Raw genomic sequence first — 15,742 nt, 5'->3', positions numbered from 1 at the left:
GCAGCCTGAGCTGGAAGGGACCCACAGGAGTTACTGAGCCCAGCTCCTGGCCCTGCACAGACACCCCAACCATCCCACCCTGTCTGAAAGTGGTTCCAAACACTCCTGGAGCTCTGGCAGCCTCAGGGCTCTGCCCATTCCCTGGGCAGTGCCCAGCTCCCTTTTCCTGATAGCCAACCTAAACCTCCCTGACCCATCTCCAGCCATTCCCTGGGGAATGCTGTTCAGTGCCTCACCCCACTCTGGGGAAAACATTTTCCTCATGTTACCATTTTTAACTGGAGGAAGCAAGGAATATGTGCTATCTTAAAATAATTGGGTGGCTTTCTGTGTTGTAATCAGGAAAGGAGGAAAACTGTATTCATGTGAGCTCAGCACAGGGCAGGCCTGGGAAGAGAGTGCCTCTGGGACTGATGTCTATGTCTAAAACCCAAACATTAATTCTACCTATAAAAACATAAGCAAGGATGCATTTAGGGAGATTCTGTATGTGCTCTGCTGTCAATCACAAAGGACTCTGATGTCTTGAGAGCTACCAGATCTGATTTTCAAATGTAAGTATCTACAATAACCACATTCAAGTTATGAACAAGCCCTTTTGAAAAACAAGCAATGCTGTCTGCTCAGATTATTGCTGCTGCTCAGTGTTGGTTTCTACAAAGTTACCTATTCAAAAATCCTGAAATTTTTCCCTTAAAACCCAGGCATACAAAATCCCCAAATCCACACACTCACATTTAACATTATGTGTGCATGGAAGTATCTTGTTCAAAGAAATAAATTATGCAGAGGTTTCCTAAATAATTTAACAGATACAGTAAACAAAAAAAATTATGAATTCTTACAAAGCAACCTCAACTTGCTAGCATTTTGTTCCTGAGGTAACACACGTGGATTCTGTGTTTTGAGGCTTTAATTTTAATCACAGTGTCCTGTCCTGTGCCAGAGCAGTGTGCAGATGCAGAGCAATATCCCAAAGCCATGTCAAATGCTGTGCATACTTCCAAGTTTCTCCTGTAAATTAAAGTAGCTGCATGCTAATGTCCCAATGTTTACTGTAAAACTGTTCCTGTTATAAAATTAAATATCCAAGTGTCAGCCAGTGAGCGTGGCTGTGAAAACAAGATCTCCTTTTGTTTGTTAGTTAATGTTAGTAATGTGATGAGGGGTTAAAACAGGAAACCTGTTCAAATAGTCAGTTCATCTGACCAAAAAATAATCACAAAAAAACCCCATGGTGTGGAACCCATGACAGATTTCTATCTGCAGCCTACTTTCTTTAGGTGGATTTTTTTGAGTCAGCAATGATTTTTTTTTTTTAATGCCTTGATGTCACTTTGCTAAACACAAAATTATATTTAATATCAATTTAAACTCTTCAGTAGTAAGAGTGCCTCATGAGATAACAAATACCAGGTAAGATGAAATGCTTCCAAAGGACAAGAAATTTTCATTCTTATGTTATATAATTACTTTTCTCTTTCAGTCTTGGAATAACGCTCACATCCTGTTGCAAGACTTCGCAACTGGTAGAATAAGTTACTGCAGCTAAGCCAGGTTTTACATTTATTTGGTCCTTGGGAGGATGCTGGAATTAAGATTAGAAGTAAATGAGACCTCACTGATTTAGTATCAAGTGCCTCAAATGTGTTAACTTAGTGTGAGATTTATGTGTTCCTTTCCTCACACACACCCTCCACAAAGGCAAATCTAGTCAGGATTTAGAGTTATGCTGTGTTTGTTGCTGTGATTCTGGTGAATTGCTTCAATTTCTTATTGTATGTGAAAGAAAAGCTAAGCAAAGTGAATTACAACAAAATATTTTAAATATATATATGTATGTTTAAGATATAAAGCTGTATTTGACCCATAATGCAGTGCAATGTGTTTCATACATTGTTTTTCATACTATTAACAACATTTTTCATTGTGAATGTGATTACAGCAATTGCTCCCTACCAAGAGCTGATACTGCTATGGGAGGGGGTGGAACTTCTAGACTCACACTTTAGGGGCACATTAAATTGAGCTGAGGAATCAGACAGTGGGTCAGTGCCAGAGCCAGGAAGAGAAATTACCTTCCCTTGCTCATTTCAAATGCTAAAAATCCTGACTCTTATCCATCTGCACAGTATTTCTCTAGGATAACATGGACTGCTGCATCCTTCAAGCTGAACCACATCAGAGGCAGTGCTGCTGGGAAGAGAGGGGACCCAAAGCCACTGATCCAAAGATCACTCAGCAAACTTTCTTTTCCTTCCCTTTCTCTCTTTATATTGTATTAATTTGCCTTTTCCTTTCTTGAGTGTGCAAAATAATAGGAAATGGATTCACCTGCCTTGGAGTGCAAGAGTGGAAGAGCCTTGGCCTTATCCCTGGCTAGAGGCAGCTCACAAGAAGAGGCCAGCAAGGACAGGCTGAGTGCTGAAGGAGGAAGGTGGGAGCTGTGCCCACATGCAATTGCTTCACACGGTGCTGAGAACAGAAGAGTTTGTATAAAACAAGGCCTTGGGAAGGCTGACCTAGATCAGAGGCTGGACAGAGCTAAAAAATAAAGCAGGGATTTATGAGGAGGTCTCAATGGATCCACCTTGGGCAGCACAAAAGCCCAGCCAGGGCTACACCCAAGATGAACCAAAATGGTCACAAAATGGACAACTGATCACAGGGTCTCTCACTTTATAAGTTCTGCTCCATTTGCATTTTGGAGTTAATTGTCCAGTAGGTTATGAAGTCCCATCCTTTTTGTTTTTCTCTCTTCATTCCACGTTGTTTGTGCTCTTGGGCCTGAGATTTGGATCATTTGTCCTTGGTCCGCAGCTGGAGAAGGAATTGTTTTGTCTCCCTGCTCTGTGAACAGAGCTCACCATCTCCTCATATGAAGCCCAGCCCCCCCCACTAAAGCAGCACAGAATGTGAAAAATACAAAAGCTAAAACCTGAGGCATCAACACCACCTGTCTGCCCAAGGCTGTGTTACAGAGACAAACCATGTGCTTCTGTACGTGGGAAACTGCTCATGGATTGGAGTTTACTCCCTGTGTTGGAGTAAATCAGGGTGAATTCAGTGCCACTGCTCTCTTCCAGACAGGGGGTTTGGCTCTGTTGGGCAGGGAGGGGGAGCAGTGGGAGCAGTGGGCTCACTCTGAGTGTTTTGGGCACTCAGGGGGTGTCAGCGTGGGTCACTCACTAAAACCATCCCCAACGATCTGCCTGGGAACAGACTGTGCTCTGAGAATCCTTCCTCCCAGCCCCACCGAGCCTGCTGATTTAGTGCCATTCCCCAGCTCCAGGGCACACGAAGGGATGTCCTTGCAGGCTGCAGTGCTGTGTCCCACTGGCTCCATGGAGGCAGTCAGCAACGACAACTGGCTTGATGCTGCAGTAGCCTGGTATTTTCACCGTGGGGAAAACACAGCTCTGAAATCACCTAGTCATTTTTGTGAAACAACACGTTCAAGATTGATTACTTACTTCTGGAATCTGTTGCAGCTGAAAGTGGAGCTGTTTAAAGACTTAGAGGAGTAGCAAGTCAGGGTCATCCATGTAAATCACTGCCTGCTGACAAGAAATGTAACAGTTTGGATTAGTTGTTAGGAAAGCATGCTCAACTGGATATGTTGAAATCTTAATGGTGCTTTTCCTTATTATTTGATACAGCTAGTAAAAAAAAAAAAAACCTCACACAATAAAACTCCCTCACCACAAGCCTTAATTATTTTATGAAGTGAGCAGAAACGTCTCGAGACTTAACATTTGGAAAAAAGCTTCAGTTGATCAAAACCAAATCCCTCCCTCTGTGTATGCACAAATACTTGATTTGCATTCATTTATTATTTCAACTAGCTATATTTGGGAAAATCATTATCACAAGCTTCCTTGCTGGTGAAGGAGCTCAGCAGAACAGGAAGATGGTAGGGACAGGGATGTGAAATGAAAGAGTTGCTACATCAAGTCCAAGAAGATGCTCCAGTGGAACAGCAGGAGACAAAACCTTACTCATCTCCCTGGTTTGCTGTAGGACAGCTTTCCATACTGCAAGCACGAGTTTCCTTTCACACTGCCTGCAGGAGTGAGCCCCAGCTCACTAGAGGAAAACAGAAGGAAAACAGAAAGAAAATCCCCTTACCTGTTGTAAGGGGAGTTTGTTGGGGACTCCACCCAAACTCTGGATATATCCAACACCTCCCTGACTGTGGGAATCCAGGGCTTCCCTCTGGCTGCCCTGGAAGGCCTGGGACCCTGGCAGGGGTCAGGAACCCCCCTGGACAGAGCCCCCAGAGACACTGTCTGTGATCTCTGGCCATGGAAAAGAGTTTTCAATCTTACAGGATGAATTACAAGCTCTGAGTGTTTGATATAAGTAATAATTAAATGTGGCACGGGTGCAAAAGTAAAATTTTAGGATTCTAGATTAGGGTTCCAAAGGGGACAAGATGGAGGAAATTGGGTGTGCCTTGTCCTTTTTCTCCTTCTTCATGCCCTCCATGTCTCACTGTGGTGTTGGCATTTTTCTGTTGCTTCAGGCTGGGGAGACACTGTCCAACGTTGGTGACAGATATTGGCACGTTATTGTAAATCCAGCCCAGGGAGTTTCTGGTATTTAATGTTTGTCACATCCCACTGAGGGCAGAGCCCCACACGCTGCCCTGCAGGACAGAGCTGGGCAGGGCAGCAGAACATGTGAGAGATAAACAGAATAAACAACCTGGAAACCAGCACAGACCAATTATGGCTTCTGCTTTGGCAGCGGGGCTGACAGACAGAGACTTTCTTCAATCTCAGAATCATCAATAGCACAGATTCTGACACCTGGCTCTTCCACCCAGGAGAGTTCTTTGCTTCCATCCCAGGAGGCTGCTCACTGTTTGGTGGTAGCAGATCCTACCTGAGTGTGCTCCCTGCGCTGGCAGCTCCCACAGCCTCAGAGCTCACAGGAGCTGCTTTCATTGCCAAACACATGCCCTAACCTGGAGCTCCAGGTTGCACGTTTTTCTACTAAGGGAGTTCTTTAAAAGAGCACTTAAATACTTAAAAGCACTTTAAAAGAGTTTCTATAACTCTTCAGAAATGTATGTTCTGACATATGGAGAAAGTAATAACATTTTTCTGGGTTTATAATTAATCAATACCTTTTTTATTTAATTTGTTTATCAAAGCCGTCTTTGAGATTATGCCTTTATCCAGTCATTTGTCTCAGCCAGTTCTTTATCATAGCACAACTAGCCTACTCTTCAGCACTAAGCAAAACTTTATTAAAATAATTATTTTTAACAAAAGTATCCTTCAGGTGAAGATGGAAACACTTGTCAAATTATTCTATTGAAAGTTTTTCATAGTATGTCAATCAGTAGTCTCTCATTATTTAAGCAGTCTCTAGAAGGTAAGAGATTTTAAAGATGTACACTGCCTGTAGAATCACTCCTTTGTTGAACAGCTTTGTATAAAACAAAAGACCCCCTCTGCCCACTGATGGGATCTGCAGTCAATAGAGCTGGATAAAAATTAGTTAGGGAAGTCTCTCTTTTTGAAGTTGAGAAAAACTTTTGAAAGGCTTCCATAAAGACAGAAAACATAAAAGAAATTATCTAAAAACATTTTCAGGACCTAAAATTTGAAGCACTTTTGTCACAAGGCAGGACATTCTCCTCATGCTGATAGAATGCTTCCTATGTACAAGTGTTTCTTTTTCAGATATTACTATCAGATATCCTCACTGAAAAATGTAAACTTGCACTTTTTAGTGGCATTCAAAATCAAGAATTTCCTTGGGGAAAAAAAAATGTATATATACATATATGTATATATATATACACCCACACACATACATATATGTATATACATACACACACACACACATATCTATGTGGAATATATTACATATATAACAGATATAACATATCCACATATATATCTGTGTGGAACATATGACATATAACATATATAACATATATGTGGAACCTGTTGCCAGAAATAAGCAGCTCAGAGAGAAGAGTGCAGAAGGGCTGTGCTCCTGTGTCCCACCCTTTGCTGCTGTTAAGAGTTCTCAGATGCATTTCTTACAGGTTTCTGAGAAAACTCTTGAGTCCTGATGGTTTTATGGAATTATTTTGGGTTCAGCAGTGCAGAAGTATAGCTTATCAAACAGACTCATCCATCAGATGCAAGGAAATGTTTGTCATTGTTTAATACTTGATTTTTTTTTTCCCCTCATGCAGTTGCTGAATGTTTTCTTTGGCAAAACTGAAAGCCATCCCCTTCAGAAAAGCTGCACCCCATGCTGGAGGTTTGGTTCTGTAACAAGATCATGAAATAGATTCTATTGTCTCTCTCACTGTAGAAATATAAAAATAGAGATACAATTTTCTGTTCCTAAACATTGAGCTCACCACTTTGTATTTTTCATGTGTTTGGTGCCAAAGCCTGGTGACACAGAAGTTTGAAGGTTGAATAGTTATTTATAAACACAAAAAGAACAATTAGGATGGGAAAGCAAAATTTAGAATCCCAAAATTCTGTAATCTGTGGCCTGGAAAGGCACAGAAACAGACCCTGAGTGCTCTTTATTAGGTAACAACACTTGCAAACACATGTACTTGGAATTGTGTGGCTTTTTTCTTTCTTTTAACCATATTAGCTCAACTAATCTGAAGGAGTCTATTTCAATAAGTAGTAATCTGAAAGCAAATTCAATGCAAATAGTGTTTCTAACAACTAATAAACAGATTACTACTGTAATAATACTACTGGTAGTAGTAGGCTAAATATTTTAGGCTAAAATAATTATTGCAAATACTGAATGTACTTTGTATAAAGACCAGGCTTTTTTTTTCTATTTGCAATTTTTGTTTCCATTGTTGAAGACATTAGGAAAAGGATATTTAATTCTAAAAGTATAGTGACTCCTTTGAGCTCATGTAGGATTGGCAGTGGGAATGAGATTCCGTTTTCTTTGAAATTCATGTTGTGACTGAGTACAACCCCTTCTTCCAGCCATACCATTCATCCTCAGGCCCCCAAGATAATAATGTTTGATTTGTAAATTTTAACAGCCTGTGGTTTTGCAAATATAACTCCAATTTTGGGTACTGGTTTGAATTAGATTTAGAGGAATTGCCACTTAGAGTGAATTTCTCTTGTAGAAATTCCAAACTTGGCTCTCCTAAAACACTAAATACCCCCCTCCCCTTCATTCCAACACGTAACATGTGTTTGCAAAGCAAAGCCAGAACTAGAACAGCAGTTTTTACTGCTCCAGCCTGCAGAATTGCTGCAGAGAACATCACAAGGCTCATGTTAACCAGGCAGAGAGGAAGGAAAAGGTCAACATTTTCCTCAAAACGACTTTGTCTGAAGTAACCTCCACAAAACAGGAGAATGTTGTTGGGCATCACAGATGAGTGTTTTCTATTAGCAGCAGTTTGTAGCAGTTCCAGGTACCATGGCAGTGCTCATTAGAGAGAAACCTCAGCACAGAGTGTTTTGAATTCCTCCTGCTGCTGTTTACACTGTGTTTTGTCAGGGGCTTTGTCAGCTATTGCTCTGCTGGGTTTTCCTTGAGCTCTTTAAAGATCCCTCCTCAAAGTTACATGGCTCTTTAAATTATAGTAAAACAAAGAGCTAATATCACGGTTTAATATTTCAATTAAACTACAGAGTAATAATTTGCATTAATTATAGCTTATTAATTGCAAAGGACAACATCTTGTTTTGTTGTACTTAAGGATTTTATTAGTAACAGACACTTTTAGTTAGTGTTTGTTGCCCCAAGAGCTTTAAAGGAACTGATTTTCTGTCAGAAAAGATTGGAATCAATTGCATTCCTCCCTTCCAGATAGTGCTAAAACATTTATTTAAAGGTTTATATGCTCACCCTGCCTTATCTGTATTCCAAGTCACTTGTCCAATGAAATAAAATTCATTCATGCCTTCCTTCACTGTGTTATTGACAAAGTAAGCTTTATGTGGCTGGAAGCCAGATTCTGTCTTTTGGGAATACCTCTCTCTAAACTTGTCCAAAAGAATTATTTTATTGCATTTTTTCATGCCACTTCAAGTGGTTTTGAATGGTAAATCCTAGAAGCTGGGTTGTCTGTGACCCTATCAGCCTTTTGAATTAGCAGCATGCACAGCATGATACAAGTATGAGATTGTAAGGAAGGAGTGTGTTTGTGGCTACACAATTCTTTAATTGAATTTTTTTCCCCACATATTAACCTACATGACACTACTTGATACTCCTATTCAAGAATTAGGTCAAATAATTTTTTTTTTAATGCCTGGCATTAAGGTGATGGAAAGTTTGCCATCAATTAATGTTCTTTAGCATGTTCTCTGTGCAAGAGCTAAAAACTAACTCTGCCTCCACCACAAACTAATTAAAAACACTCTGACTCTACCAAACCCCTTCCTCTCTATTTTCATTTCCTTTCCAAACAGGAATTCAGTTTAAAATTGACAACCTTTGGGAACTCTGCAATAAATAAGACTATTTAAGTTGTTCTAGAGCTTTCTTAAGCTTCCCTCAGAGAAGCTATCCACGCATTCAGAAACGTGGATGAACTGATAATTGAAAGGTGAATAGATGTAATTGTTTAAGGTCTCACAGCTAAGGGTGGAGAGGAGGCTGGGAAAGAGGAATTAATCCCATTTCTCTTACAGAAGCTGCCTTCTCTCTAACGATGCTCGTGAGATGAGCCAGCTGGGGGAAGAGGCCACACCTGCAGCCCCCACACACCTGAGGTACCCTGGGCAGGTCTGAGAGAGCGGGAGCTCTCAGGTGTGCAGGTGAGACAAAGAAGAGAGATTTGTTTTCTGCATGCTGGCCCTTGTTTTGGTCAGCCTGAATTTGTCAGTTGTTGGGACTAGATGATTGATGTTGGTCCTTTCCAACTCTAATTACACCATTCTATCCTAATTTCCCTTTGTACATTAGTGCTCTTCTGGGAGTAAATGATATTTTGTACAATTGTCAGTTGCGCACACATCAGTTTAACACACTCATGTGAGGACCTAAAGAAAAGAAAATTTGGCTTTGAGTAAGTAGCCCTCAATTTAGCAGATTTGGACCTAAAGATAAAAGCTCAGTTCTATGATAAGCCTTTCTCATTGTGCTAATGGTGTTAAATCAAGGTATTAATTATGTTGCAGTGTCTGACCTCCAGCTTTTGCATGTCTGTGGCTTATCTGCCTGTGGCCAGATGTGTCTGAACTGCTCTCCTGGAGGAAGCTCAAGTAGCCAAGGAAAACTTCCCATTTCTTAGCAGCAGCCCTATTGCATTTGCCAAAGAATATGAAAAGCATTGCAGGCCCTCCAGACAGTCCCAAAAGCAACCCCAGCAGAAATTCCTGTGGGTTTTGTGCTGATTCACTTCTGAGGTCATAAAGAAAGTTGAGTTTGTGACCACCCTTACTTTCTTGGTTGCCAGATGAAATGATAATAAATGGGTCACAAAATTGGATGGCAAAGCAAATTTGGCATGTTAAGCAATGCTGAGCAGCAGTTACCTTACAGATTTTGGTTCTGGTAAGGAAGTTTTACAACTATTATATTAGTTACAGAACAGTCAGTCTACTAGAGTTCTGAGCCATTCTGTGCTTAAAATATTCCCAGCTCTGAAACATGTCTACAGCACAGAATAAAGCTTTCTATTTGTTTAACCCTATGTCAAATGCAAGCCAGTGCTGTAACATAGAAAGCAGACCTCAAGTAGGCATTTGAGGATACTTTACCTTGTTTTCCTCCTTTTGGACAAAGACCCTATTTTTAGAAATGCTTTTACTTAGTCATAGAGATTATCTGAGTGCTGAGGAAATTGTTCACAACTGTAACACTCAAGGCTCTTAATTCTGAGCATGCCATTGAAGGGTTATGTGCTCTCTTCCCCTGGCCAGACCACTTTTATAACACAGCCCCACGAGGATTCACCACCTTGAAAAACAAGCTGGGGAAACCAGTCACCTCCAGTGCCTTTCACTGGGAATATTTCCAGGGAAGCTTTCTAGACTTCCTAAAGACAAATATGAAGCCAAGGCTCAACAGGGAATGATTCTCATGCTCAGCCCTGTGCAAATCCACCAAATCCCAACTCCCAAACCAGGATTAGCACATTTCTGTGCATTGCTTTTGTCAATTCTCACACTGGAGAGTTCCCCCACTCCTCCTGGAACTCACAGGGAACTGTGGCATAAACACTTCTCTAATGAACTGGCCTCTGCCTCCATAAGCAATCTTTTCCTTTGGTGTCTGTAAATTCTCTAATGTGATGCTGGTCTGGGCACCCTTGGCCCAGCCACAACCCAAGTGATTCACATTAATAAACACTAAATACATTTCTCATAGGGTGAGAGAACTGAAACCTTCCCCCAGTCCCTGCCCCTGGGGCAGACACACAAGTGTGGGAATCAGAAAAGCAGAAACTTCACAGACACTGGAGGGTTTGATCTGCAGCCTTGGGAGAAGCTTGGATTGATGTAAGGATACAAATACACAGACATTAAGCAGAAAAATCATAAACTTATGTTTCTATAGCTGTAAGAAAGAATATGCCTTAAGTAAGTGAGAAACTGCATTGATGAGAAGGTGAAGGGTTTATAATGTAGGGGTGTGGTTGTATAGAATAAATTAAAAGCTTAGAGGTTATAATCGAAGCATCTGTGCATGAGAGACAGAAGCCCATTGGACAAAAGCATCCACAGTGCAGCAGAAGTAAGTAAAGGTCAGAAAATCAAAATAAACCCTATTGGGTTAGAAAGTACTACATTGCCTTGTAACAAAGAACTTGTGACTGCTCTTGAGTTCTGGCTGGCTGCTTGCTCCTCTAAAATCTCACAGCCTCTGAGACTGATTATCTGAGCAATAAATCATTTTTAGCCCAAAGATAATCCCATCCCTTTATTACTAGAGGTGACAATGACACCTGAGGGCACACAGGGCTTCCCCAGGTGGGTGGAGGTGACTGAGTGATGCTGAGGGGGCTCCCCCATGGTACCCCCAGGGTGAGACCTTGCTCCGCTGGCCCAGGGGCAGCTGTTGGCTCAGCAAATGAGATCTGTGTCCAGCAGGAAATGGAATCTCAGCGGGAGAATGGGAGCTCCTAACAGAATTCAAATTCCTTCGCCAGCCAGACATGCCCCAGGAGCTGCTTTGCAGTGACCTCGTTTGCCCTCTGTTGTCACACGTTTGTCCCAGCAGCACAATTCCACAGGCAGCAAACATTTAAAAATAACTTCAGATATGACTAATCGAAGACAAAATGTTGCTTTCAGCTGCCACTTGGCAGCTTTCAGCCTTGTGGTGGGTAGGTGGTTTAAAGAGTAGAAAGCAAATATTTGGATTCTGAAAACACTCCTACTGCACCTTGTTTGTGTGTTTATATTTGAATAAACTACCAGCTGAATGGATGATTAATTCTAGAGAGATGGATACATAGAATGCAAAAAGATAATTTTGTGTTCAAGCCAACTTGCTAATGCAAAGCTGATACTCTCCTGATGGGCCAAAGTAATTTTTCTCTATGATTATGAAAAGAATCAAACATGTTTATGTGGAGTGAGGACTTGATAGTGGTTCTTTTAGGGGAGGAAAAGGAACGATAAATTCCAGTGAATTCTCAAAAGTTTTTGTAATGATATTATTTAATATGACCACTCTCATCATGTGTAAGAATAGGATGACAACAGAGGGAGAGAGAAAAAAAAATCTATCAGATAAATGCAAACATGTCTTGAATCAGAAGTTCCCTGCCCTTGCTCACATGGGGGTGAGCCCTGGCACAAACAGTCCTTGCTTTATCCGTGGGTTTGGAGCAGGGCACACTCAGTTCTGGGACGAGTGCTTGGAACTTCCCAAATGTCAGGACCTTTGATTGTTTGGCTTTCAAACCAATTTTTTCACCCTTGTACCAGGCTAGAAGGAATCCCCCACATTCCCCAGGATTTACTGGCAGGGCTGGGCTTCTGTGGCCCCATGACCCTCTTCAAAAAAATGGTCTTTTTCTTCAGGCAGGTCCCAGGCACTTTAAAGGTTTTTTAATTTAGTTCACAGCCTGGTTTTCAGGTATATTTATTGCAGACAGTGCTCAGACTATGAACAGTGAGCTATACAGGAGTGTTTCTATTGAGTGTACTCAACAATCAGTATTTGCCCCTTGTCTTCTCTTGAATCAGCTCCTCAACAACATTTGGCAAAACACAAGGTGAGGTTTGCTAATGGAAAAACAAAGAAGTTGCTTAACAAACATCAGGAAGGACAAACATCCCCTTCAGGACAAGTCTTCTATGGGATGAAATTGCAGCAGTACAAGTCAGTGCTTTCTATATAAGCATTTGGCTTCAATTCTACATTACATGAAAGAAACTTGGATTTGACAGCAAATTCACTGATGCAGATGGGCCAGACTGCTGTCTGTAAAGCAGGCTATGGATAGGGTAAAAGAGCCCTTCCCATTTCTGTGGTCTCAGACATGAGGATCAAAGACACATATGAAGGACTGTAAATGGTAAAAATAAACATCCCACAGACCTGGGTCTTTGGCACCCTAGAGGGAATCAGCTGCTCCTGCATTCCTGCAGAGTCTGAGTCATCAGGTGTGTACAAAAATAGCTTTTATGGGAAAAGCAAAAGCCTCTCCAACTTTTTTTTAGCATTTCACAGACAATCCAAACCTTTCAGCTGGGGTGGTCCTCAATGTTTCATCAATTTTATGTTTTTTAATGAGGTGAAGGTATTTTTCTAATTTAAAGACGTTCAATTGCTTTCTTATTGCAGTTCTTCAAGTGTTAACTCTGGTTTTCTGAAGTTTTGCTGATGCTTGTTTTCAGCTAGGAGAAAAAGCACTTGGGAAGTCTCTGAAACTCAGGTAAAATGTACTATTACAAGAGATTACAAGGTAAAGTTTTCAAAGAATTCACTTGTTAGCTCAGTTTCAGACAGGACAGTTGATGTGGCAAGTGAGAGTGGAACCAAGGGAAAAAAAAAAAATTTCTCAGGTTACCTGGAGCTCCCTTGGCCTATTCCATCCACAAACTCTAAGAAGTAAGGTATTAAAAAGAAATAAATAGCTCCCAATCTTAACAGTGAAGATAACTAATTAACAAAGAAAAATCAATAATTAAGAACAAGTTCTACTGAAAACAGACTTAAATCATGAACAGTGTGTCATATCTCATTGAATTTCATCAGGGCTGCTAATATTGACTTCTTGTAACATTCTCAGTTGTAAGTAAGTAGTACAGTAGATCTACATCTGAAAATTTCTGCATTGAATCCTTTACTTGTTTTTTTCTCGCAGGAAAAAGAACAAAAAAGTAAGTTTTCCAAACTGATAATCTTAGGGGGGATTTCTGCACTGTAAAAAAATGAAATTTCCCAGCCTTCTTCTTCCATAACATTGCCAAAGGAAGACCTGTCCAGAAACTACATTGCCTGTGTTGTTTCTGCTGATTTTAGGAGGGGCTCCTCTGGTGTCCCATTAGGATTAGGATCTGAATTTGAAAGATCTGAATGTTCTTTGCTGTGAAAATGCTGAGCCAACCTTGTCTAGCAACCTTTGACATGTAAAGAAGGCTGGTAATTACCATTTTCATCTCTAAATGTTGACAGCAAATTTGATAGGCTCTACTTTTAGATCTCACTGTAAAAGACAGTTTCAGAGAATGAATCCATTTTCTTCTACTCTTGGTTTACACTCCTTCCCCCTGGCAAATGTCTAATTACCTTAGATAAACATCTGTAAACATGAGCCTTCCCCTCCATAATCCACCTTCTATATTCCTGGTTTATACCAAAGTTAACAAGCTCAGTCTATTTACCATACTACTTAAAATGATGCTTTTAATGCTCTATGCAACTTCATGGTCTTTTACCAGGAGTAAAAAAAGCATTGGAATTAGGGAATGATCATCTTTGATGGGCCTGGGTTCAATAAGACTTCTAACCTATGAGTCTATGAACAGAAATGCCAGTAAACAGATTTGAAGAAGTGCTTGATCTGTTTTTCAAGAACATTAATTTTCATTTTTATCCTGTTTATTCTTCTGTGTAATAATTCCTCATTCCTGATTTGGAGAGGAGACCCATGCATTATCATTCAGAATGCCACAAAATTCAATTAAGGGCTGGCTGCAGCATCCCTACTTGGTTTGTGAATGATTCCAGTGAGAAACGCAGATGACTTTTCCCATCACAAAGTGTGCCTGTTAATTCTAACAGAGCAGACAGCCTTAAGCTATGCAAGCTATCATTAAACAATAATGAAACATTAATAAAATGGCTCAAGGGGTAGTCTCGTTCAGCCAGGGGTAAAACTGTGCTTTGAACATTTCAGGGACCAAGGACATGAAACAGTCGCTTCTCAGATAATGTAATTCCACAAGCACCAGACTCCAGCCTGGAATCAGTCTGTATGTAATGATAGAATGAAATGTTGATTCTGGTCCTCTGACATCATTATTATAATTTTTATTATGTATGTTTCAGTTTACTTTTCAATATGACCAAAAGTTTCCAAGGCAAGCTTTAATTTCTCTTATTTAGAAACCGTGGGATATCTTTAGGCATTTGGAAAATGCCTCACTTTCCCCCACAAGTATTTCATGAGAATTTTTGGACTTCTACCCACGTAGTACATAGTCATGTTTTTAATTCTTTCCCATGACTCGAGGGAGTGAGGCATGGATTAAATGTTCTATTTAAAAATGCTTTGACACATTTTGTTGAAGCCAAGACAATTCTGTTGAAGCATTATCATGATTTACTTGAGGTAAATCAGCAAATAAATCATGTTGCCCCATAGGGCCGCTCAGCTGAGCGTGTGTTTTATAAACACAGAGCCCGAGAGCGGCAGCAATTGGCACATTTCCTTCAAGTCAGTGAGAGATTACCCAGTAAGACAGAGATACTTAGAGAGCTGCTGCTGGTGGTGTCTGAGCCCCTAGGCTTTGTTCAGGCAGCTCCAATCTGAATGGATCGCTTCCTTAGCAAAGGAGACAACAACACCAAAATCTCTGGAGTGCAACGCGAAGCGTTTCCCGTTCACGGCGACACGAACGTTACTGCCGAGCCGTGTGCTGCCAGACGATTGCATGCAGCAGAAGGTAATTTAATTCACCAGAATTTTCCTTTGCTTCCCCCTCCAGGTTAAAAGTCTGATCAGATGCTGGCTCTACACGCAAAATCGTTGAGTGACTGCAGCAGCTCCTGTGAGAACACAGAGCTGCATCAGGCAGTATTGTAAATGCAGGCGGACCCAATGGGAAGAAATGCTGATGTCTGACTCAATTCAGAAGGGTGAATTATTTCTTTATTATAACTATGCTAAAATACATTAATATACTATATAAAAGGAGGATACTAAAACTACATACTACTTTCTCTGACTCTAACACAACCTGTGACCCTGTTCATGAGAGCCCAGCCCCAGGTGGGTTGGATTGGCCGTCAGGCTCAAACAATGCTCACCAGAATCCAATCAAGAACTCACCCCAGGTAAACAATTCTCCAAACACATTCTACATGGGAAAAACAAGGAGCAGAAATAGAAATTGTTTTCTCTTTCATTTCTCTCTGTGTACCTCTATGAAAAATCCTGAGAGGGAGAGAAATGTGCTTGCCACAAGGCAGCAGATGGAACAAGCCCCCATGGCCAGGGAAGCAAACACTGGGGTTCTTTCCCCACTGCTCTCTCCAGCCCTTAGCTGTGGGGGAAAGCAGGGCCCAGAGGCAGAAGGAAAAGATAAGTACA

The sequence above is a fragment of the Lonchura striata genome, chromosome 20 (genome assembly GCF_046129695.1).
Source record: "Lonchura striata isolate bLonStr1 chromosome 20, bLonStr1.mat, whole genome shotgun sequence".
NCBI classification, from domain to species: Eukaryota; Metazoa; Chordata; class Aves; order Passeriformes; family Estrildidae; genus Lonchura; species Lonchura striata.
This window is presented reverse-complemented; position numbering follows the sequence as displayed.